At 37.6% G+C, this 27,448-nt stretch overlaps 1 protein-coding gene across 2 annotated transcripts in view; it reads left to right on the top strand.

The window, feature by feature from the left end:
* bach2.S (BTB domain and CNC homolog 2 S homeolog) overlaps window positions 1-27,448 on the top strand; it is a 183,374-nt gene that overhangs the window by 145,662 nt on the left and 10,264 nt on the right. The window lies entirely within an intron of this gene.

Genomic DNA, 27,448 nt, shown 5'->3' on the forward strand with positions numbered 1-27,448 from the left:
ATATATATATATATATATATATATATATATATATATATATATATATATATATATATATATACACCAAGTATCTGCACGGGATATTCACATATCAGCACACAAATTTAATTTCACTGGACACAGGCACTATTAAGCGCATCTTTATGTGCTTGTTTTTCGCACAAGAACGTACACTGTATGAACTCTAAAGCCAATGGCTTATATAAGAACTGTATAGGCACCCACACTGAGTGATGTATTCACGGTCTAATGATGTCACTAGCCTTGTTTGGCGCCACTTTGTGTTTAAATAGGATTGTTATTTGTTTGTATTCGTCGGAATAAAAACCACATTTTTTGTTTGCACAATTACAAGTCCTGTGACTGCAGTTCTTTTCAGGTTGGTTATAGGTTGGTTTTATAGTAGACAAGAAAAAGGCAGCAGAAAAAGTGAAAAAAGTGTATTTAAGTTAAATGTTCATTACAAGACCTGTTAGTGGCAGCTTGTAATGAACTTTTAACTTAAATACACTTTTTTCACTTTTTGATACAACGAGTGCTGCCTTTTTCTTGTCTACTCTGTATTTGTATGGGAAGCCTACGGAAGTTTCCCTAAAGGCGCTGCACCAACCACACTTGTTAAGCTGAAGATACAGTGAGTGCTGCTAAATACTTGTCTTTTATTTATATATATATATATATATATATATATATATATATATATATATATATATATATATATATATATATATATATATATATATATATATATATATATATATATATATATGTTCACTGTTCACAATACAAGGAGTCCGGGTCCTTCTGCTAAAATATATATATATAGTATCAAAAACAGACCGCACTCCAAGGGCTTTTAAGTGAAAAAAACTTGTATTTTATTTTCAACGTTTCGGCGCCATAACTCGGGCCGTCCTCAGTTATGGCGCCGAAAATAAAATACAAGTTTTTTTCACTTAAAAGCCCTTGGAGTGCGGTCTGTTTTTGATACTTTGAATGATTATTTTGACCAGCACCTAGGCAATGTGTTAGACTGTTGTGAGTGCACCAGGTCGGATATATATATATATATATATATCACACAATACAAGGAGTTTGGGTCCTTCTGCTAAACTATATACACACACACACACACACACACACACCTTGGAACTACATAATACTACTGTATTGCATGTTTCCATAGCAACTTTATAGAGAAAACATACCATTTTATTATCTATTAATTTTCCCCTAATAATGTCAATAAAGCCAATAATGTGTAACAGAATAGCTTATTGTTCTCTGGGAACATACGTCCTCTGCATAGCTGACGATTAAATTTACGTTTAAAATAGTACATTTATCCATTTACAATTCTTAAGCACACATTAACTAAAATCATTAACATTTTCTGCCTATTAAAACCTAGCACTTGCCAGCAGTTATTTCTCCAATATATTATTCTGTGCAAACCAGAATCTATTGTAAGATAAATTCCTTGAAAGCAGTCTCTTTGCACTGTTAAAGCCATATGGTAGGAACAGAATATGTTGTAGAGTACAGATTTCATTTTTATGTTGTACTGTGGTTGTTAAACAATAAAGTATTAAAGTCTGTAACAAAGACTAAACCACAGTAGCCATAAAAATTATGCTGAATAATTCAGTAACAAAATTATGCACCTTCAGTGAGTGTCAAGGTTTCTCCCAAAAATTGGTAGAACCCTGGTGATCCTTATGGAGAGATAAAGGGCTTCTGATCCGATTGTTGGCGATACACTGGCCAATAAGCTGCTGAATCATTCTGAAAGGGCAGAGTCTGCATATTTTATTGGCTCGTATATTTTCTTTATTAAATTCCTTACTCAATAAAGCAATACAATATTTTTTAAATTTGCAAAAATTGTGATTTTTTTTTCCGGATGTAACTTGGAAAACAATAATTCTTTCGCTTTATAAAAAGTTATAGATGAATACATAAAAGTAGCCAAAACATAAATATGCTATTTGCTCTGCAATGGTTAATACATCTCTTAAAACAGAACATCATTTAAAAAATCCCAACAGATGCACTGTCTGATGGAAGTCACTTTTACTCTGAGAACATTCCGCCAAGTAGAACGCTTTAGCTTGTCTCACGGGTGTTGTTAGAAAAGAGAACACACATTAAATATTCAGTGAATCCATAACGTAAAAATGGTATAACAATAATAAAAAAAAAAGAAAAATTCTGAGCTCTTTGTGAGAGTTTTGTAGCAAGCTTCACCCATCGTTTTGATGTATAATGCATGAATAGCAGCCTAAATCTAATTAGATGATACTGAATTATACTAGTGTATTTCTGTTGCCAAATAGTCTCGGTCCATTAAACACTGAATCACACAGTGGGCTACACAGCATGTCAGTACGTTGTGTCAATGGCCCTGCCATGGCTGAAAGCATTCACAGACATTGTGGGTGTCTACTTATGTTCACAGGACCAGCTGCTACGAAAAAAATACTATAGCTTGCTCTGGAACTATAATTCTCAGCCCTCTATTTGATAAGATCCTTCAGCAGCTAGTTTTAAAAGAAAAGTACAAAGGTCCACCTTATATAGTAAAAACCTCCAAATTGTGCTTCATCATTAAATTATCTTCATCTAGAATCTCAGTTGCTTGTTATCCTCAAACCACTGATTAATTGCATTATGATAAAACTGCAGCATCTTTACCTGGTAGTATTTGATGTCATGGAGCACAGAAGATACATTTAAAATCCTAAAGTAGGTGATGTAACAAAATACTGCCCATTACTATAATACCCTTCAACACTTTTCTCTGTTGTGGTAATTAACACCAGCTAGTAATTAATATGGTGAATCCCTACAGTGTCCTGTCCTACACCTTTCATCAATTAACATCTGACTGCATGTTTTTCAGCAGAACACTCTAACTTGGAAATGATTCTCCTCTGAATAGAAGATAATGGATTCTGTAACTTCAGCCGGAGACATAGCTTCTTGGTATTCTAAGCAGATCCTACTTTTTATGTTCTTTCAAAATTTTTCCATACATTTTCTGCAGGAATCTATAAAACATCCAATACCTTTGTGAAGCAAGCTTGTCATACTTCAAACCGTGTACTAGTTGTATTGAGTATGTGACAAATGACAATAATGCAGTTTTCTCTTATCTGTAAAGATAAACTGCCATTTCCATTCTCTTTGCTGTGGAAGATGCTATATGTACATTATATTTTTAGAAGTTCTGTACACCAGTTCAATATACAGTCATATGGAAAAGTTTGGAAACCCCTCTTAATTCTTTGGAGTTTTGTTTATCATTGGCTGAGCTTTCAAAGTAGCAACTTCCTTTTAATATATAACATGCCTTATGGAAACAGTAGTATTTCAGTAATTTTCAGCAAATCTCTCCAGTTCAGTTAAATTTGATGGCTGACGAACATGGATAGTCTGCTTCAAATCATCCTCAATGATATTCAAGTCGGGGGACTGTGACGGCCATTACAGAATATTGTACTTCCAGTGTCAGACTGACCCGGCGGGATAGTGGGAAAACCCGCCGGACCAGAACCCCTCTCCGCGTGCGCATGCGTGCAGAAGATGGCGCCGTGTGCACCAAGGGGGCACCGCACGGCGTATCATAGAAGGTGGACGGGGGGTCTGTAGGGGGGGCCCTGGACTGCAGTCCCGTGGGCCCTGGGCCCCCCAGTCCGACCCTGTGTACTTCTCCCTCTGCATAAATACCTTTGTAGATTTCGAAGTGTGTTTAGGGTCATTGCCTTGTTGGACTATCCAAAGTAGTAAACACTGTTTTTTGCAAGGTCCATGACCCTAATTGACTCAAAAGTCCTTAAAGGAACAGTAACACCAAAAAATAAATGTATTTTAAAGAATTGAAAATATAATGTCCTGTTGTCCTGTGCTGGTACAACTGGTGTGTTTGCTTCAGAAACTCTACTTTAGTTTATATAAACAAACTGCTGTATAGCCATGGGGCATCCAAGGACAAGCCAAGGTCCTTTTGGAGACAAGTGCTGTAGACTGATGAAATACAAATCTTTGGCCACAAACACCAAAGGTTTTTTTGGAGAAAAATGCAGCAGCATTTGATGAAAACATAATTTGCCAACAGGGGGTGAATCCATTAAGCTTTAAGGTGGTGTGACAGCCATCGCCCCAGGAAACATTGTACTTGTAGTGAAGAATGCGTTCAACTGTTGTAGAAAAATTCTGGATGTTAATGTCAAACAGCCAGGAAACTGAGGGGTAGCTTCCTACAGGACAGTGATTCTATATATACCTCAAATGTCACCATGAGTTAGTTGAAGAAGCAAACAGAAGCTTTTGGAAGTACCATTATCTAAACATCATTGAAAATCTGCAAGTATATATTAAACTTGCAAAACTGGCCCATAAGAATTAGTGGGCAAAAGCCCCATAGCTTGATAGTAAGGTGTTCCAAAGGGCTTGTTACTAAATTCTGACTCGGACATAGTGTGTCACACTTTTGCATGTGCTGTAATTAATATTTTCTTTGTTCCTATGTTCTAAAGTTCTTGAAATCAAATGTAACTTTTTAATAACATTTAGAAATATATTGCTTTTTTGATACACTGATTCCAGGAGTAGTTGTATATTACTTTTCAGTCACAAAATAATTAACTTAAAATGTAATCTGGCATGTGGTATTTAAACTTTTGCTGTGAACTTCATATACCATATGTAGTATACTGCGCACTCAACTTCAGATATGTCAGCAGTTGTTGTGCCAAAGCCACATTAAAAAAACAGACTTTTATTAAAGTCAAGTCATATCATTCTAAATCTTTCTGCAACTTGTAGAAAAAATGGATGTATTTTGTCATTCTGAGTAGTTGAGTTAGGCCAAAGTTGCATTATGCTTCATTTGCCTCTAGCGTGTATCATCTGCATTACTAGTCCCTTCTGATATAAGATTGGTCTTGTTGCATTGGACTTGGTAAGACAGACTTGTTGACTCTGAGGAAGATTTTACTTTGGATTATTATGAAGGTTGGTATCAGAGGATATCCTGCTTGGCCCAGTGCCTGGTTTGGGAACATTTCCAGTAGCCCTTTTCTTATTACCACAATAAGCCCATATAACATTTATACCATTTTGTGTAATTGTTCTGGATTTCAGGTTTTCTGGTTGACCTCAGGTGGCCCGGTCTGACGCTGATTGTTATGAGTAAATTGGTTGTACTTAATCCATAACTAGTTTGGGATTTATCATGGCAAATAATGAGTCCAATTGAATAATCAGTATTATATTATATATATATATATATATATATATATATATATATATATATATATATATTAAAAATGAAAGAGACACAGTGGAATGCTGTTTGGACCTGCATATACGCCGCATCTATCAAAAGCCATTTTATGATATGTTTCTTCCCACGCTTGCTAAAAAAGGGTTTAAATGGTGTTTTCTCTGTCAGTGTGAAGCAGCATTATTATTGCACAGCAGTGTAATGAGTGAAGCTCCACTTTTCACCAGAAAGGCTTTGTGGGAATGCAGCTGTCAGTCAAGTGCAATGTGCTCTCCCCAACCCCCCAGTTAAGACATTTGCATGGTGTCATAAGAGAAGGGGAAAGGAAAAAAAACAATGTGCATGAGGAGTCTCTGATATCCTGGCTCAAACAGGCAGCCATTTTCTTATTATATTATCTTGCATCTGATAGTAACACCATCGTTCGCTAAAGGTGCTCTGCAGTTTACTGCACTCAGCATCCATGTTTCTAAGAGGTCTTGCTGCATCATTAATATTGTTTGCATTGTTACAGAATCAATCTTTGATCTTTACGCACTGGCCTATAGTAAGGTAATTTGAGTCAGAATTGAAAAAGATGGAGAGGAAGGTAGATCACCAACATGGAAAATAATTATCAGGGAAATAATTAATGGAGGTCCAGCATGTGTCCCTCTAACTACAACTCCCAGAATTTATCCTATACAAAAGCAGTTGTAGACCAACTGGAGAGCCACTTGGTCAAAATATTCGGCTGTGGATGTTTTTTTCTGTTTGATTCCACTGTTAATTTATATTGGTAGACAAAACCATGCAGCCATTTATAGAAAACACAGATGGAAGCATATGGGATTCACAATATATGTAACTAGAAGGTGTGGCCCCCTTAGGGTGCCAGAACTTGATTCCTATAGGTTAATGCCAAAAGCAAATTTGCCCAGTGTTTATAATGAGCCCCAATGATGGGATATGGAAACATGGTACAACTTTATGACTTGATACCTCTGAAGTTCACCTTTAATCCTCCCCCTCCATTTTCTCCCTGTTGTACATGATACTTGTTGCATAGATATTGGTTCTGATCCTATAATCTGCAATTGGGGGCATATTTATTATGCTGCGTAAAACGAAATTTGCCAAAAAAACTATGTAAAAAGATGTTGAAAATATCCCATGGTGTGTGTAATTTTACGCCATGCCGCCATTATTTTACATTGCTTCTGGCAGAAGTCACTCTAATTAAAAACTTGTTAAACGTGTACGCCTTTTTTTTTACACAGTGAAGCCTAGTGATGTGTGATGTGTTATCCCGCTGTTTTTTTACATAGCATAATAAATATGCCCCTAAGTATTTCTGTGGATTATTGACTTATTTTGTGGTATTTGCAATCTGCGATCTGTTGCTTGTTGTCCATCCACTCTCCTGCCTGTAATGGTATCTGCATTCCAGACTCCATGGAACATAGTCTCAAACCCAGTAGCCTGCATTAGCATAAAATGGCCCAGTTCTGTCATGTTGATTAATTTACCCCTTTGTCTCTGCTCTGTATGATAAGTGCTATTAATGGTTGCAACGCTTCATATGTCAAAGTCTTTCTTGCTAATGACTTGGAAATGTGGTTTTATTTCCCCCCTTTTTCTGTATTATTTTTCTCATTTCGTATTCCAGTCAAGTAGAGATTCCTGCCATGCTCTTTCATTATCTTACTCGTTGCAGCTCTGAAGTGATTACATATGGTATAGGGTAAGCATCATCTCAGGGGTAGCAGCTGCTGATGTAAGCTGAAAATAGATCCAGCCTACGCTCAGCACTTTTCCCAGAGGTCTTTTATTTATTAGTAACAGGCATGGAATAGGACAGCTTGAGTCCTCATTTAGTGAGATGACTTTGAATCGCAGAGCGGCACAATGACTTTGCTCAATTACTAACTGCTGTGTAATTTTTTTCTTCTAATTCTGCTATGGAGGTGATGACTTCACTGAATATAATTTGTAATATAAGCTTGATTTATAACAAAGTCAGGAAATGACAGGCTCCATTTGAACTAACAGCTTGACAGATGTAGGGTTTCAGTTAAATAATCCTATTTGTAGGGGGGGGGCATTTCAGTATGCTACATTGATTTTATTTTTCTGGGATGAAAGGGTGGTCTGTATTAACATGTAGAACCTGTATGGCAAAAACATTCTTACTAACGTGCAAATTAATTTACAAATAACATAAGCCCAAAAATGTATTCTTGTAGGAAAATATGTGTATATCTATTGATATCATTTTACCTACATTATGTGTTTATTTGTGACTTTTCACAAATAAGCACATTAAATCCTGAGAATTTATTTCTCAAGTGGTTTTAAAGCAAAGCATACGTTCATTTGTAGATGAGCTGAAATCTCCCTGCAGAGCAAGAGAAAGAGGGTGTGAGACAGACATTCATCTTCAAGGTACCAGTAGCTCCAAAGGAGCATGGAGTATTGTGCTCTGCATCATATGGACTCATCTATGAACACATTGCAGTTTTCAGGCACAAATCAATTTTTTTTCACCCAACATGCATTATTTTCTTTCAGATTTTCAGAACCAATCCAGATGCCCATAGTATCTGCAGCAACTTACACACACAAGGCTCTAGTACGGACACAAATTAGCACCTTTTTAAGCAAGTTGCGATGCACTGTCTTCACCGTTGGATTGGAATTCAATACTGTGTGCCAATGTGCATAGTGCCAACAATGGAATTAACATTCTGATGATAGAATTCCTCATTTGAGTAAAATGCTGGATTCCTATTATTTGAGATAATAAAGCCAATAACTTCGTACTCATTTAGCATACATCTATTTTTTCCACCTTCATTTAAATGCAGGCTGAAAAACAGCTGATCCCCTCTTATCTGTTCCTTGATGTATGTGCACAGAATGTGTGTAGAAACATGGAGTGAATTTAGTTACAGAAAGTAAGTGTTTTCATGACAATATGTGCTCTGTGTTTCTGCACAGAAGCTAATACCATGCTGTTGGGCAGGTGTTATCTTGACGTGCATATTAGTGGCAGGATAGGGAATGCCTACATGCCAGCCTGTGCCTGCTCCTCTTGTTAGGCTCCATTTGATGTCCAATTTGATGCCTACATTTATTGGCACTTAGGGTGGGCATTGGATTTTGCACAAGTTGTTTTATACTTTGCTGAAATCAAGATACACAGCAGTTACACAAACTGCTGTGTATCTTGATTTCAGTTGTCCCTTGTACTAACAGCAACGGGTAGTGAATGCCCTAATGCCCGTATGCCCGTATTCTGAAGTCCACCAAATATGTGAAAAGTATTTATATAGGATTTGATAAATTGTATGATCTTGTGAGCAGGACATTTTATTCATTATTATTATGTAACCCTTGTTTGTTAAATATTGTAAGACCTTTGTTTGTTATAATGAATAGAGAGCGCTACACAACTTAATGGCACTTCTTAATCATAAAGGCTTAGCTGATAATAATAATATCTAACTGTTCTTTAAAACTTTTTAAAGAGTAAATCTAAGAAATGCTGTTAAGTGGCATATCCATCACCAAACAGGAATACAAAGGAAATGTGTTATGTTATATAGAATTGAAATACCACTAGGTTGACACTGTAACTAACTACTTGCTGTATCTTCATGAAATCCATGCACTGCTCCAACTACAAGTTTTTAGTGGGTGAGATTTATAGTGAGCTTTAGGTTCTGCCATTTTTTGATTGCAGTTGCTTGCTGTTTGATAAACTCTTTATAACTATGGCCATTCCACTTTATTATTGATGTCATGGATGAAATAACTTGGAATGAAGCATCTTTTAAAAATGGCAGATAGGGAGTAAGATGGAAGTTATGTTTAGTTTGTTTTGTTTTTTAAATGTAGAGATGTAATTTTACCCAATTTCAAGTTTTTGGGTTAAGATATGTTACTTTGGTCAGTATTGCCCTTGCTGATGGATTATATGATGTATGATGAATTATAAAGAAGATGTGCCACATTTCATTCATGGTGATGGATATTCCCATCTAACTTATATTTGATAAATATGGATTCAGAAGATGTAGCCTTCTATTTCCAAAGCCAATATATATCACAGGCAGTGTATAAGAAACAAAATTGATTATCTGCTGCTGTTCCAGGGCTGTTACATATCACAGTGATCAATTGAGCATCCATGTTGGATATCAGGTAGCAAACTATATATTTTTTTAAACATTGCCATATTTTCAACAACTGAACATTGATGGAAAGAAATTATTTTCAACAACTGAACATTGATGGAAAGCAATGTATAAGAACAACAGACTGCATATTTCCTTTTTTTTTTTTTTTTTATAAAGGAATTGCCATTGGTCCTTATGGATGGCATATTTTCAGATTGTCCTTTTTTCCCTACCCACTAGTCTCCAGCTTTGGAAATTGCACATTCCATACAGGATAAAAGACTAGCCATTTCTGGTGGCTGTAAGAGGGGAAATTAGTATTTCAATTTGAAAAAAAATAGCTTCTTCCTTTTACTGGTTGCTAGCCATGAAGAAGCCTTCTTCAGTACTTAAATCTCCCTGCAGTGCTTACTGGCAGTAAACAACCTTGAAGGTGACAGTGACAACAAGGGGAAGGACAAGTAGCTTAGCAACTTAGCCAGCATCTCCTTACATGCCTGACTTTTTCTCCTGGGGAGAAATCCAATCTGAAAAATTATTTGGACAAAGCCTGTAGTGCTTCATATGCCTATCGTATTGTATATGTCTTTTCTTTCCCATGTTATTCTTCAGTAGAAGTATCTTCCCAGTTACAGGCTCATAAAGCTACTTGCGGTTTTATGGGAATCATGAAATTTAATGTAGTTGTTAAGAAAAATGTTATTGCACATTTCCTAAACTTAAATTGTCACGGCATGCATTTCTATGGTCTTGTTAATATTTGTTTAATACAGTCATATGAAAAAGTTGGCGAACCACTCTCAGCTTGCAAAATAATTTACTCCACTTTTCAACAAAAAAGATAACAGTGGTATGTCTTTCATTTCCCAGGAACATCTGAGTACTGGGGTGTTTTCTGAACAACGATTTTTAGTGAAGCAGTATTCAGTTATATGTTTTGCTAGCTGTATGATGTGTCCATGATTGGGCACTTTCATGGCTACACGCATAGAAACTATGGCAGACTGAGCATTCATACCAGAAAGTCAGTTGCTTATACAAATTCCATATCTACCTGTTACCATGAATATTGAGCCCATCAAATCGTCAGTTAAACTGATACCTGCCATCAATAAATGATAAAGAAAAAGGGTGGTAAAATTGTGCACATAGGTTACTATCAAGAAAGTGTATGAGACATGGCAGGAAGATATATTGCAACATACTGTTCCAGTCCAGCTGTGGTCCTTAAGAATTCCTTACAAAATCACATATAACGAAATGGCACTCACTCATCTTTACACCACACAATCTTTATGAAGTTTATTGAGACTCTGCAAACCTTTTAGGGCAACCCCTTCTTCAGGTAAAATGTTTGCCTAGGTCTCAATTAACTTTGCACTGTGCAAGACCACACAGCTCAAAGTAGTGTGACGGTGAGTGCCGTTTAAATATTTTTTACTGATGCACCGAATCCAGGATTGGGTTCGTCCTTTTTCAGCAGGATCCGGATTCTGCCGAATCCTTCTGCCCGGCCGAACCGAATCCTATTTTGCAGATGCAAATTAGGGTCAGGAGGGAAATCACCATGAAGTAAAAAAATGTTCCCCTTCCCACCCATAATTTGCATATGCAAATTACGATTCAGATTCGGTATTTGGCCAAATCTCTTGCGAAGGATTCGGGGGTTCGGCAGAATCCAAAATAGTGGATTCGGTGCATCCCTAATATTTTGAAATGTATATGTACATCAGCAGGTATCATTGGTATCTGTATCAGTAGGTTATTGCACCTGGGCAAACCTAACGCCTTCTATTACATATGGGGTATAGAAGGAAATAGTGATGTGCGGGTTGACCTGAAACCCACTGCGGTTTTAGGTAGCCATTTGGCAAACCATTGCAGATGTTGGGTGCCGGTCAGACTGGGGAGGTACGCTCCTCCACTGCTCCCAAATAGCAGAAGACTGTCTTGGAAACAGAGGAGCGCACAGATGTAATGAGAAGATAGGGGTATGTGTTGGGTGTGGGTTCTATAATGGCCAAAAAGTACGGGTTAAGGTTTTGCAGGTTGAGTTTTTCCTAATCACGTACATTGCTAGAGGGAAAGGCTTCAGAGTACGATTCACTTAATGCTTTATAGAGAAATGTGTTTTCTTGGCTTCATTCTGCTTTTCTTGCTGACAGCAAACTTTATGACCTTTAGTATAACATATGTATATTTAGTTTTCAGAAATTAAGTGGCAATTAATTGCTATATTGCTTAGCTTATGATTTTAAAAAATTGCATATTCATTTCAACAGACACCCAAGTATTTAAAATACCTAAGACTTACATGCTTAGTTTCCAAATTACTAAGTTGGAACTATAAAATGTGTAATTTCTTGTAAATCATCACAGTATTAAAGAAAAATATGCATTGGACTAATCTGATCTACATATTTCTAAAATCTGATCTACATATTTCTAAAATATTTTTGTGTGTTCAAATAAGACAGGCCATGCAATTATCGCCCAGTAGAATCATTAACTCTAACCGTCTGATATGTGAATGCCGCTTGTATTATATATAGATCACTTTCTGTTTTTAGGAAATAGTGACTGTGTTCCTGTAAAAACATGGCAGTGTATTTAACAATTACAAAACACACAAGGCTTTATTGTTACATTTAATCCATTTCCGTAAGAGTTTACAATAAGTGAAAACTGATACCAGCACTGGCAGATTATCAGGCTATTATTTACAGCCCTTTATAAGGTTATTGTTGAATGTTATTCATTATAATTGTAGATGGTTAAAGGTTGCAGAATCCTCACCCTGACCGATAATGTCCTGTCAGTAGATCAGAACAATGAAACCGTATGTTCTCTAGGGACTCTTTTTGACATATATTGTTTGTCCCTGGCTAAGAACTGGAATCTATGGCAGCAAGTACGATAACTAGAGTTGAGTCACATAATACTATATACTGAATTAGAGTAGATATGCCCTCTAGTGAACAAAAATAAAAAGTACAAGCAAATTTTTTTTTCTTGGTTTTAGTTTTATAGAAAGGAGAAATTGAAGCAAAAGGATTTCTTTCAAAATTCATGGCTGGGTATATTTAAAAAGAATATTACTATCCACATAGACAAAATTAATTAATTTCCAAACATAATAAAATGACTGTGGATTTCTTCTGGAACAACCGATGAAGGGGAAAAATAGGAGAAAGGGAAATACTTGCTTAAGAAATATATGTTGAATGATTTCACCCTACGATATTGTCTCCAGCAGATGCTGTTAAGCATCTCATAAATTGTGACAAATATATTCAAGGCAGAGCAGATGATCCACGCAAGTGCTTTTATTTTACTGCAGACACTAATACATGCTGCAAAGATGGACACCACTTGTAAATCCTGTTTTATGTGTATAACCTTCTGAATGAGGAAGGTGAACACCAAAGCATCAATTGTAATCACAAGTAACTTCCATAGATTACTAGGTGGTTCTGCTGCACAGGAATTTATGTCATATTATTGAGTGTATTCTGTGCAAGTAGCAGTGATGGAGCAACATGTTTTATATTACAAACTGTAGTATGTATGGTAAGAGGTATTACATGCTTATTCATATTTTTTCCTATGAATCCAGACAAGAGGGTAGCTATTTTTATTTCTGCATGCTTCAATTTGCATGTTGCAATAGTTGGTTCCCTCAGTCTGGGAGGTGTCCTGTACCACTCCAGTATACTAGAGACTTGTCAGGCATCATTCACATTGGGCAAGTCGATAGGCATAAAGCAGGTGTCTGGATGAGCTGTGTGAGTTTGTAATTGAAGTCTCTGGGCTATGTCTATGTTACCGTATATGTCCTCTTCTGCCAGGGCATTGGAAGGCTGCATTTTGCACAAGCGTAAGCTGTTGACAGAAGCTAAATTAATTCCAAATGTTTGGCATGCTGTGCTTCATTCCTCCATGTATGTTCAGTGTGCCAAGCAATGAGAGTGCTGAAAATAGACACAGCAGAGGTAATTGAAATTCTGGGCTAGGAACATGACTAGAGTATTACCTCACAGTTGTTTATAGGCCTGACAGTGCAGAGCTGATTACAAAAGTTGTGCATGCCACGGACAATAAGATAAGCATTTCGTAGAAAAGTCAAGTTGGCACATGGAAAGTCTCTCCAACTTGGAGATCACAGTGTACAGTGTACAGTGTTCAGAAGCTTGCCTGGCACAAATGATGAACTACAAATTATTCATATATAATAGCATGAAATCACTTTCCCAGGAGCAAAGCTGAGATCATCCTTTCAGGATATTTTGAATCCCATAACATTTAAAATCTATGTTTCATCACAATGGAAAGGAGTAATATATGAAATATTGTATACAAAATATGATATGGTAGTGTTTGGGAGCACTACAGGTAGTAGGGTGTGTGAACTACCTGTAGCTTTACATGATAGTAATTACCTGATGATGGTAGTCACTTGCTTACAGTTTGAAAACCATATATCTCATTGACCTCAACGGTAGCATGAAATGTCAGTACATCATCTAGTGCAATGTTGCATGGTTCCTTTTAACTAAACTTGATGTGTTATAGGTCCAAAAATGACAAGCCCATTTAATTATCATACAGTGTATACAACATGAAAGAATTGTTTTTGCTTCAGATGTATAAATCACACTTCATTTATGAGCAATAGAATTAAGGGCACCAATGGGGTCATAACTATCTCCCATGCTCCAGTATTTTCGAAAGATTGGAATATACTAACCAGAATGACGGAGAAAAAATGAACTAATTGGAAAGTTTTTGTCATACAGAAGAAAGCGTGGGCAATCAAATGCAAAAAACATGTGCCTTTCAACTCTAATAAGAGGGCCATGATATGATGTATGCAAGCCATATTTGGATAGTTGTGACTCTTAAAACTTTAGGACTAAATTTTTTATGATTATTTCCCTTTGTATCCGTGTGAGAGAAGCAGTATGTGTGTTGTACTTTCAAAATTATACCTGCATCAGGGATTTGATAAACATAAGGTATTTTGTTGTTGCACCTAATGTATATTTGATACCTTGGGGAAAGATTGCATTGTATCTAGCGAATTAATTCACTCCAAACTCTTGTTGAACACTAACACGCTTATAACAAACTTGCACATACTACACAGCAAATAAACCACTTCCAAATAGAATCATATACAGTTATTTTCAGAATAATAAGCGTGTTTAGCTCAAAATCCTTATAATAGCTTTCATTTCCAAACACGCAAATGCATTGGGAACACTGCACATTCTATTCCAAAACATGAAGAAACATTTATCAAATTTGTGTTATTCCTTTACAGAAAGTAAAGAAAAGGGAATATTCGGGTGTTTCAAAAAAAAAAAAAAAATAGCAGTGTCTGCATTCTTCTTTACAAACTCAAAGATTCACTATATAAACTGAAAAATGTTCAAGATGTTGCTTTCCTTTGAATCACTGCACTAATATTTAGTTGTATAACCAGTGTTTCTGAGAACTGCTGCACATCTGTTGCACCTGTTACATGCCACAATTCTTCTACATTTCTTGGTTTTGCCTCAGAAACAGCATTTGTGGTGTCAGCCCACAAGTTTTCTATTGGATAAATGTCCGGGGATTGGTCTGGCCACTCCATAATGTCTTGTTGGTCTGGAACCAAGATGTTGCTCATTTACTGGAGTGTTGGGGGTTGTTGTCTTGTTGAAACTCCCATTTCAAGGGCATTTCCTCTTCAGCATAAAGAAACATGACCTCTTAAAGTATTTTGATGTAATGAAACTGATCCATGATCCCTGGTATGTGAGAAATAGGCCCAACACAGAAACATGCCTATTTCATGATGCTTGCACCGCCATGCTTCACTGTCTTCACAGTGTACTGTGGCCTGAATTTAGTGTTTGGGGGTCATCTAACAAACTGTCTGCAGCCCCTCGACCCAAAATACCACAAAATGTTGTGCCATTTCTCTTTAAGCCAGTCAATATGTTTTTTGGCAAATTGTAACCTCTTCAGCATGTCTTTTTTGCAACAATAGGAGTTTGCAGGGGCTTCTTGCTGACATCTTGGCTTCACATAGGCGTCATCTCGTTGTAACAGTACTTTACGTAATTTACGACCTTCTTTGATCTTCCTGGAGCTGATCGTTGGCCGAGTCTTTGCTATTTTGGATATTCGTATATACATTCAAATGGTAGTTTCCCGTTTTTCCGTCTGAGGTTTTGGTTGCCATTTTAAAACATTTGAGATCATTTTAGCTGAGCAGCCTATCATTTTCTGCACTTCTTTATATGTTTTTCCCTCTCCAATCAATTTTTTAATCAAAGTATGCTGATCTTCTGAACGACTGGAACGACCCATTTTACTCAGATTTTCGGAGAGTAATGCTTTATAACCAGCATGCACAACATTTGCTGCTTTCCTTCCTTAAATAAGGGATTGATACCTGTTTTTTCACAGCTCTCACTAAATGAACGCCTCACTGCTATTATTTTGAACAAGCCTTAATTAAAGACACAGAATCAGCAACATGCATGTCATGACTGTTGGGTCTGTTGGTTTTCTATTACTCCACTAAACTTACTTGTAAATTATTTGTCATTAGGGATGCGCCAAATCCAGAATTTGGTTGGGGATTCGGCCTTTTTCAGCAGGATTCGGATTCAGCCGAATCCTTCTGCCTGGCTGAACCGAATCCTAATTTTCATATGCAAATTAGGGGCAGGGAGGGAAATCGTGTTACTTTTTGTCATAAAACAAGGAAGTAAAAAATGTTTTTCCCTTCCCACCCCTAATTTGAATATGCAGATTTGGATTTGGTTCGGTATTTAGGCAAATCTTTTGCAAAGGATTCGGGGGTTCAGCCGAATCCAAAATAGTGGATTCGGTGCATCCCTATTTGCCATGTAGAAATATAATTTCTACCAAAAACATTGATTGATCAGGTTAGTGATGTCGGACTGCTATTATTCAGAATACAACTGAAAGTTGGGTGCTTGGCCCCGTGACCATAGTCCATTCATAATCTGTTTTGGTTTTTCTAGTAAAAGCAACAGGTCAACATGAACCATTAAATCATTGTAATCATTAGTTCTCTGTAACACAGAGCAGGACAATCATATTTCTAATTTAACTGTGAACGTGATCCGATTATTCATTGCATGCAGGGAAAATTCAAGTGTCTCAAAACCGCAGAAATGTAAAATAACTACATTTATGTACAGTATATTCTCTTACCTCTCCAAGTAGATTTTGTCAGCAGCTAGAACAGGGGAGACAAGTATGAATATTTGTTGAAGCCCTTATAATACAAAGTATAATAGGTTATATGCTGCACTTGAATTCTTAAAGGAAAACTATACCCCCCAAACAATGTTGGTCTCTATAAAAAGATATTGCATAAAACAGCTCATATGTAAAATCCTGCTTCATGTAAATAAACCATTTTCATAATAATATACTTTTCTAGTAGTATGTGCCATTGGGTAATCATAAATAGAAAATTGCCATTTTAAAAAATAAGGGCCGCCCCCTGGGATTGTAGGATTCACTGCACTCACAAGCATACCAACAAACCATACATGTTAGGTCACATGAGCCAATTAACAGACAGAGTTGTGTCTTTTGCTTCCACACTTCTTCCTGATACAGTTAGAGTTGAAGTATTTCTGGTCAGCTCTGAGGCAGCACACAGAGCATCACGAAATGGTGGCTCAAGGCAAGAGATGTAAAAGGGCAATATCTACTTAAATATATATTCCAGTTTGGTAAGATTCTTTAATATGCCACTTAATATGATATGAACTATCTGTTGCTTAAGTGTTCATTTTGGGGGTATAGTTTTCCTTTAAAGGGGAACTCCAGCTTCCAAACCGAAATTTGATGAAGAGGCCCACATAATACAGAAACCCCTAATATATCACAGTTACCTGTTTCTTCAAAAAGTATGAATAAATGCCAATAAATCCAACTGTTTAACAGTTCTTCTGTTTCTGCATCATTTGAAATCCTGGCAGGGAAGGAGGAACTAAACACTGATGTTACGAAACAACTACTTCACACCTTACAGACAGCATGCAGGAATTACACTCCATATTATCCTGATTTTACTATCCACAAGGTACACTATTAGAAAGGTAGGGAAAGTCATCACAAAATTACCAAGGTAGTAGTTAGCAAGTAATCTCCTACAAAACTGCAGGGCTATTTGTGTCCGGGTTTAGAATCCAGAGTAACCAAATGTCAATAAATTTGTCTTGACATCCCCGAGCTATTAATGCGTCCTTATAAAATGGCAAAGCAGCGTTCACCAGCAGTTTCCAGGCCTCTATAGTAGGAGCTAGTGGTCTGTTCCATTTGAGGATTATCATTTTTATAGCATAGTACAAAAGAGTTTGGAGGAACACTCTGCCTTCCTTGGAAAAAGTTGTGACCCGTTGTTAATCCATGTAGTGCAGCAGATGGGGTAGGTTCTATTGGTAGCACCATGACTCTTGAATAAAAGTGAAGACCTGTGTCCAATAGCCTTGGATCTCAACACAGGACCATAATATGTGGAACCAGTTTCCGGTTTCCAATCCACATCTAGGACAGATTTTTGACCTATCCGGATTTATCAGGTTAAGTCTCTCTGGTGTCATATAGATGCGATGAAGAAATTTAACCTGTATCAATTTGTCCTTGGCCGACAGGAGGTGCCGTAGGACAGTGGCCCAATCGTTATCTGTTCGTGTAGGTATCCAAGCTCCATTTGGCTTGACAGGGTAGAAGCCTTTGGAAGTTCTGGAGCATAAGGACCTGATATACTGTATATTTGAGAGAGGTTTAGCCATGGTCTCAAGCTGAAGCTTAGTTTCAAGCACAGTAACCTCCACTTTGGGACCCCTTGCAGTGAATTGGCTCAACGCCGCATGATGGAGCTGGCGGTATCTGAAACGTACATTTTGGGTTAGCGGCTCTACAAGATTCAACTGTTCGAGTTGTATCAATTGTCCCTTAGGGTATAAGTCTCTTATATATTTAATTCCCAGCTGTGACCACCACGCACACTCAGCAAATGTTGTAATCCTGGGTTTCGCCACAGGGGAGCGTGTGGAGAATAAGACTGTACACCTTTTGTCCGAAGCATTTTCTGGGCTGTTGTCCAAGCTTTCAACGTGGTTTTCATGGACATTGTAAGATTATGGTGTGCCTCCCCCCTTCCTTTGTATGGCAAAACATTTTTAGTAGACAAAGTATGGAGATCCAAATTACAGAGCCCCTATCCGGAAAATACCTGGTCCTGAGCATTCTTTATGACAGATCACATACCTGTATCTATATAAATATGTGTTTGATTGTGAAAATGCTGGTATGCTTTGTTAAACCAGTGCATTTTATAAATGCTGGAGACAGAATCCTTGCCTGCCCATGTTTACCTCCCTATTTTCTGATGTAATTCAAGGTTTGATTCCTTCATCAATTTCTTGTGTCCTTGGGCAAGTCACTTGATCGCCCTGTGATCGCCCACATACCAAACTTTGATTATAAGCTTAGGTTCTCATTGTGCCTGAAACATCCTGTGCATAGTGCTACATATAATTAGGATTACCATAGATGAAAAATAATAATATATTTATTTATGCTTTATTTAGAGATATGTGCAACGTTGTCAGAACATAATTCTGTTGGCAGCACTATCTTCTGAATACAGAACTCCTTTGGGGCAGTGAGCACGAGGTGAAAGAACAATGGAAGTGAATGCTGAATTTTAGCATCTGAATTTTAATGATCAGTAGCTTGCATGCGGAGTAGGTTTCAAAGTATTTCCTGAGGCATCAGTAGCCCTTTAATAGCCTGCCTCAATAACAAATCTGAAACTGGGTTAGGTTTTTATCTAGCATACAGCATTATATGCGATAGAACACTTTAGCACTAACGGAAGTTATTGGAAATAATGCAAATGATTTCATATTCCAAAGCAGAGAATAGATTCATTTCTTAGATTAAAAAAATGTAAAAAGTCAAATGCCAATTCCTAGTGAATTTGTGCCCCAAAGGCACTTGGATTAAAGGGAAACGCATTACTAGGCAATTGGGTGGGAAGGAATGAACACACAATGGCTACATCAGACCTATAACGTTGTAATTGGTAATTCTATCAGAGTAACCTCACGAGCATTCACAACCTCTGTGAGTTTCATTTGCCACCTCTCTGGATAGTTACAATGTGACTGGATTATTGAAAGAGTTAATATGCTGTGGACTTCCTGTACCAGTCAGTTGAACAGAAGAAGCTGCTCGGATGAGTAGTGGAATGTCTTCAATGATTACTCAGCAAGTGCAGTTGCTCTAGATTTATTTCTACTAAATATTAAGTATGTTACCTTGCACAATAGTTCATGGGTTGTCCCTTGCAAATCTCTCTTTTTAAGGTGGCCATACACGGATAGATCCGCTCGTTTGGCGATGTCGCCAAACGAGCGGATCTCCCTCCGATATGCCCACCTTGAGGTGGGCAATATCGGGCTGATCCGATCGTGGGCCCTAGGGCCCAACGATCGGATCCTAGCGTTCGCCAAACGGGCGGTCGGATCGCGGGACCGCATCAACGAACAGATGCGGCCGCGATCCGACGGGATTTTTAACCCCATCCGATCGAGATCTGGCCGACTTTCGGCCAGATCTCGATCGGGGAAGCCCGTCGGGGGCCCCCATACACGGGCCAATAAGCTGCCGACTTGGTCTGTCGGCAGCTTTTATCGGCCCGTGTATGGCCACCTTTATTTGACTATTTAGAGCCAATTTCCAAATTTACCTCTTAATATATGTCCAGAAAAAATAGTTGACAGTTGTGATTTTCATTGCATTCAGTCCAGCCCATAATTATTTATATATATATATATATATATATATATATATATATATATATATATATATATATATATATATATATATATATATATATATATATATATATATATACTGTATATATATATATATATATAGTCAAATACAAGAGTCCTCTGCACTCAACCCATTATCAATATATTTAAGACAGCGACATTTTTAAACAAAACAGGGATTGTTTGTCCATATATTGCAATATATTTCAGCTGGCCAACTACGTCAAAGTCATCCCATATCTGGCCAGTCCTATGCTCAATTTTATCTGATTCATTAAGAATTCTGTTGCTTCATTATACATTTTACAAAGGGACTTGGTTTTACCTGCAACTTAACTTGCTGCTTTCAAAGTAAACCTCCATACTTGGCTGCCCTTTTATTAGACACCAGTGGGATCACAAGGGAAAGTTGTGCTCATATATATATATATATATATATATATATATATATATATATATATATATATATATATATATATATATATATATATATATATCGAATAAATCGGCACTCACCATTCATATAGTTAGGAGCCGGGTGCTCACCAAATTCATAAATATCAGTCCAGTGAAAGCACTCACGGCATTGACTCCTCAAATATATATCAAAGGGCTTTTTATTAGTGCATGGTGCATCAACGTGTTTCGACTCTCATGGAGCCGTTCTTTGGTTTGATTTTTAATTTACAACCTAAATTCCCTATGTAAACGCTGCAATTTAAATTGAAGTATTTTCAGCATGTCTACACTCCATATGTAATCTCAACCGGACCTGCTTGTGACAGTGGACCTAGTAGTCATCTCTTCTTATTCGTAACGATTCACCTAGCAGAAGTCTACTCATGCCATATGTTCTAATCCATTTACAGGTATGGGGCTTAATATCCAGAATGCTTGGGACCTGGAGTTTTCTGGATAAGGGATCTTTCTATAATTTGGATCTTCATACCTTAAAGCGGTGATACAAGGTGCATGTGGCAAGACATCCAGGCTATCACCAACTACAGGATGACATCTCTAGCCTGTGATGACAATGCTTCCCTAGCAGATGTGTTGAATAACTTCTATGCACGCAGAGAAGACCATGTCTCCTCTCAACGACCAGGTGTTATGTCTGACCATGACTCATGTAAGAAATCCAAGTAAGGCTGCAGGACCAAACAACATCCCTGGAAGAGTGCTCAGTCAATGTGCAGACCAGCTGGTGGATGTTCTCACCAACATCTTCAACATCTCCCTGAGTACTGCTGTTGTACCCATGTGCTTTATAGGAATTATTCAGTGTAAAAATAAAAACTGGGTAAATAGATAGGCTGTGCAAAATAAAAAATGTAATGTATAAAGGCTGGAGTGACTGGATGTCTAACATAATAGCAAGAACACTATTTCCTGTTTTGCAGCTCTCTTGGTTTCCACTGATTGGTTACCAGGCAGTAACCAATCAGTTACTTGAAGGGGGGGCACATGGGTCATAACTGTTTGCTTTTGAATCTCAGCTGAATGATAAGGATCAATTGCAAACTCACTGAACAGTTATGTACCATGCACCCCCCCTTCAAGTCTCTGACTAACTCATTAGATATTAGAGAGCTGAAAAGCAGGAAGTAGTAGAAGACATCCAGTCACTCCAGCCTTTATACATTACATTTTTGGCTTACTAACTATTAGAAGCATTTGTTTTTGCACATACGATCTATTTACCCAGTTTTTATTTTTACACTCGACTGTCCATCATTATTCCTGTGCCAAAGAACCCTCATGTGTCTCTTCCGTCCTAACTGCTCAACTGACGACGCCATCACCACTACCCTGGCACTCACTCACCTAGACAATAAAGACACTTACAGATGAAGCAACTTTGGTTTGTGTGTTTGACACCATTTAACACAGAAACTTGTGTCACAGCATCCCATCTAAGTAAAGCATTCACCATTGTGAAACATGCTGCTTTGGTATGCTAATGAAAAGGTAAAATGCATTAAATGAGTTAAGAGGACTTTAGATAACACAGTTTCTTCAATTAATCCCGAGTCATTACGCATTTAACACACATATCCAAGTGGCTTCAACTGTATGTACGAAAGCTGTTCGTAGACTTCAGCTCAGCTCGGCATTCAATACAATCATTCCTCAACACCTGATTGGAAAGTTAAGTCTGTTGGGCCTGAACATCTCCTTCTGCAACTGGATCTTGGACTTCCTGATTGAGAGACCTCGGTCAGTCTGGATCGGAAGCAACATCTCTAGTACCATCACACTGAGCACTGAGCCCCTCAAAGCTGTGTGCTCACTCCACTGTTGCTCACACTGCTGACTAATGACTGTTTAGCATAGAATGGGATGAATCACATCATCAAGTTCACAGATGATACAACCGTGGTGGGTCTCATCAGCAAGAATGAATCAACATATAGATAGGAGGTGCAATGGCTAACGGACTGGTGAAAGTTAACAATCTGTCTCTGAATGTGGACAAAACAAAGGAGATAGCTGTAGACTTCAGGAGACCACAAGGTGATAATTCCCCACTGAACATTGACAGGTTCTCTGTGGAATCATCAAGAGTACCAAATTCCTCTGTGTCCATCTGGCGGAAAACCTCTCTTGGTCCCTTAACTCCAGCTTTACAGTGAAGAAGGCCTAGAAGCGACTGAGGAAAGCCCATCTCCCACCATCCATCCTCACCACCTTTTACAGAGGGACAATTGAAAGCATTTTTAGCAGCTGCATCACTACCTGGTATGGTAATTGTACTGTATTGGATCAAAAGATCATACAGCAGGTGGTGAGAACAGTGGAAAAGATCACCGGGGTCTCTCTTCCCACCATTATGGACATTTACCACACTCGATGTATCCAGAAAGTCACCAGCATTGTTGGGCGACTGCATACACCCCTCACACAACTCTTTACCCTCCTGCCATCTTGTAAGCAATATCACAGTATTCGGGCACTGACTTCCAGAATGTGCAACAGTTTTTTCCACAAGCCATCAGGCATCTCAACTCTTAAAAGTGAAACTGAAACTAAAAAACTACTTTTTAAAATATGAATGTACATTAAAAGTAACCCATAGGTCATGTTGATCGTTTTTTGCTGAGAGGTTTGTTTTTGTAAGCAATTGTTAGTTGAAGTTTCTTAATCTGACTAGTTTTCCTTTAAATCTTTGCACAATTCACTATCTGCACTTTACTGTCAGTGTTGCAGAGTATATTGTCTTGTCTCATGTTGTACTGTCCAAAATGTTGCACACATGCACTTTATGCAACTCATTTGTCCTGTGTTTTTATGCTGCACATGTGCACTTTTATAAATTGTAATTTTGTATCTCAGTCTTATATGTAGCACCATGATCCTGGAGGAACGTTATTTCATTTTCACTATGTACTGTGTCACTTGTATATGGTTGAAAGGTCAATAAAACTTGACTTAAATGAGGACTAAACCCCCCTAGGGGCCCCAGTTTACCCCCCCCCCCCACTGCTTCTTTCCCACATGGTTTTGTATTGGAATGGGTGTCCCCTCTGGAGACACTGAATTGTATTTGCAGAATAGCGCATCGGAGCTCAGGTGCTTCATGTCAACCAGGTTCTGTATTTTCTAGATCCTTCTTCTTCTAATTTACAGAGCTTTCCAGCTCCAACTGTGCTTGCGCCAAAAGCTGAAGTGTCAGCGCTCACTTAACGAGGATTCTGAGGCTTGCAAACATGGCACCCCCTGTGCTCCGTTGTTCTGCATGTGCGGTTGGTGTTGCTAGATGGGACACTTGTTCTGGGCGGGCGTAGGTGTGTAGGGGGTCCAGTGGAGCTTTTTCGCTATGGGAGGTATAGTTCTCCTTTAAGTCTACTTATATTTTTACATTAAATAAATCCAATAGGGTTGTTTCAGCTCTAATAAGAATTAATTATATGTTAGTGTGGATCAAGTACACAGTACTGTTTTATTATTGCAGAGAAAAAGGAATTCTGTTTTATAAATATGAATTATTTGATTAAAATTAAACTGAGTCCATGGGAGACTGCATTCCCAAGATTTCTGGATAACAGGTTTTCCAGATAATTGATCCCATATTTTATGCTTCGTTTTTTAATAGATTTTTATGTATTTGCCTCTTCTTCTGACTCTTTTTAGCTTTCCAATGGTGGTCACTGACCCCAGAAGCTGAAATACGTTTGCTCTGCACGGCTACAATTGTATTGTTACTTGTTCTTACTTTTACTACCTATCATTCCATTCATATGTTATTTGTACTTTAACTACAATAATTATGGTGCCTGATGCTTTGTAAGCCCTATCCCAAATCTGTCTTCTTTAGGTGTTTAAATCCAATATAAGTGACAGCTCTCCAGATGAGGGTGAAACAGGGAACTGTTAGAGTTTTGCTCAGGCTGCAGGTGGAGATGCCTTTATTATGAGTTGTCATGAACTTGAATGATATCAAATAGCGTCGGTTCTATACTGTAAGACATTGCCTGTTACATGTGAATTGTGCTGTGTCCCTGTGCAGAAATGAATACTGTAACTATTATTACGATTTAACACATTTATATAAGACTATATGATTATTCCTTATAGAAGTGTGCTGAAAATACTATTTTTCATATTCTTCCAGTCAAATGTCTCCCCGTGAAATGCACAAGGAATATTTGTAGCCACTATATTTTAATATGTACATGTTCAGCAATGGCCACAGGTGACCATTATCTATTATACAGTATTTTTGCATACACCTTTACTATGCTCCTCAGAGCACATCCATAGACTACAATGACTCAATGAGAGAACTGAATGAGAAATTATGCAGTGAATTGAAATGGAATGAATGCTGTTTTTGTTCGTGTCAATGATTCTCCGTGCAAGCAGCCTGATGAATTAGCTCCACTATGGAATGTTCTGAATCCTTATGAGTTTGTTTATGGTTAATTTGTGGTTCAACGGGAAAATCCCTTCCCTGGAGCGATTAACCCACGGTTCATTTAAAGGAGCTAGGCAGCTATACAAAAAATATGAAATAGGATTCACAGATATATTTATTTAAAGAATGCAAAGTAAATAATGTTTGATGTCTTTGTTATTTAATTTGCAACCCAAGCTTGCATTTAATTAGGGTTATACTTTGAACTCATTTAAAAGAAAATGACCTTATGATTCCATTTATTAAAATACAGTAGGGCATTAATGATTTACTATGCAGGGAAAAGTGGGGGAAAAAACTAAATCTAAATTGGGATGTTTTACCCACAATGCACTCTTTATATTTAGCATTTCCTTAATAATTGGGCATGCCAGTATTAGGTGCAAATGTTTACACCGGGTCTTGAATAGGAACAAGATGTTGGCCGACACTGGCATTATTTACATTCCTTGTTTACTGTTCAATCAGTGCAACAAACACTTTAGGTGCTTAGCTACTTTGTGGCAGGATAATTAGACACAAATTCTTGGTGAATTTTGTTTTATCATGTCTGCCATTGGTGCCTACAATTAGTATACGAGACCTGCTTAGGGTTGCCACTTGACCAGTTTTGATCTGGAAAGCCTGGTTTTGGGGTTTTCTTTTTTAAGAGTGGTCCAGTGAATTATGGTCTACAACAGTTATAAGTATTTCCCTCTCTACACATTCCTCTTGTCACTTGCACTGCTGTAGTGTCTATTTAAGGTGACAACACAAAATAATCAAAAATAAGAGTAAAAAATATTTCACTTGGGCCAGTACTGAATGCACAAAAGTAAGTTAATGTAGCTCACACCTGTTGGCTCCTTCATCTCTGAGGTTAAATCAAGAATGGGGAAGGTTTGGGGACCGGACTAGTGATGTGCCACTTCTCTGGGGCCACCTTACACCTTACTCACCTTATGTGAGGTGAGTGCCTAGATAAATGCATCATCCAACAGGATTTTGCAATCACTTTTAGGGGTTGTTTACCTTTAAATGAACTTTTTGTATGATGTAAAGGTGATATTCTACTTAGACAAATTGCAGCTGGCATTGTCCGCATCCAAGCAGTAAACATGTTTTTCAAGTTTGGGCTCATCTTGAACCTTTAGTCATTATTCAGGGGTTAGTTGGATTAGAAGCAGTAATTAGGTAGGGTCATACACATGGAGTACTACAAAATAACACTAAAAATAACTTGCCTTATGTTCCAATCATACTTATCACACTTAATACAGAAAACCATCCTCTCTAGAGATGACAATTCAGCCCTTATGTGAACTATGAAAATGAATGTATCATGTAAAAATGTCACACCTTATCATCATGAAAGTTATTCATAAATTAATCTATTTTATGGAATTCTGACCCTGAATCCGTCATACAGTCTTATACATTAGATAGCTTTAAGAGGGGGTGGTATGGCTTTTTAGCAAGTGAAGGAATACAGGGTTATAAAAGATAGCTCATAGTACAAGTTGATCCAGGGACTGGTCCCATTGCCATTTTGTTCCCCGTCTGAGGCCAAATGTAGAGACTTCAAATGGGGTTTGACTTCCTCTAGATCAACTAGCAGTTAGGCAGGTTAAAATAGAGTTAAAAGGTTGAACTTGATGGACGTGTGTCTTTTTTCAACCCAACATACTGTGTTTCTGCCAGTAGTTTGTGTACTCTCTACTAGCAATAAGACTTACAATAAAATTGTTACAACCTTGTTTATTTGAGCTAGGGTTAAAATGTTCCATAGCAAAATATAATGCCGCTTTTCCTTGTGTGTTCTCACAATACACACTATAACTTTAACATGCTTATGATTAACTAGAAAACTCATAACTTTCTAAATCCTCATGATCTTAGGTTGTAACTCTGCATTCTGTGGAATACTGTTATTGTTAACTCCACATATATCCTCTAATTCCATAAACTGTGCTATTTTAACAAGATTTATCACAGAACCAGACTTTGTTTAAGGTCACAGTGTTATAATCTTTATGTCCTCTTTTAGGCATGATGTGTGGACACAAGCAGCATTAAATAGTAACAGTAAAATCTCCACTGACCCAATAGAAGATTAACTGATACATTACTGTGTTTATATATGGATATTGTAGCTGTCAGTTTACCTAACTACACTTGAAGGATTCAGGACAATTGCAGTGCTGCAACACTTGTAATTTCCCTGTTT

The sequence above is a fragment of the Xenopus laevis genome, chromosome 5S (assembly GCF_017654675.1).
Source record: "Xenopus laevis strain J_2021 chromosome 5S, Xenopus_laevis_v10.1, whole genome shotgun sequence".
In the NCBI taxonomy this organism is placed as follows: domain Eukaryota; kingdom Metazoa; phylum Chordata; class Amphibia; order Anura; family Pipidae; genus Xenopus; species Xenopus laevis.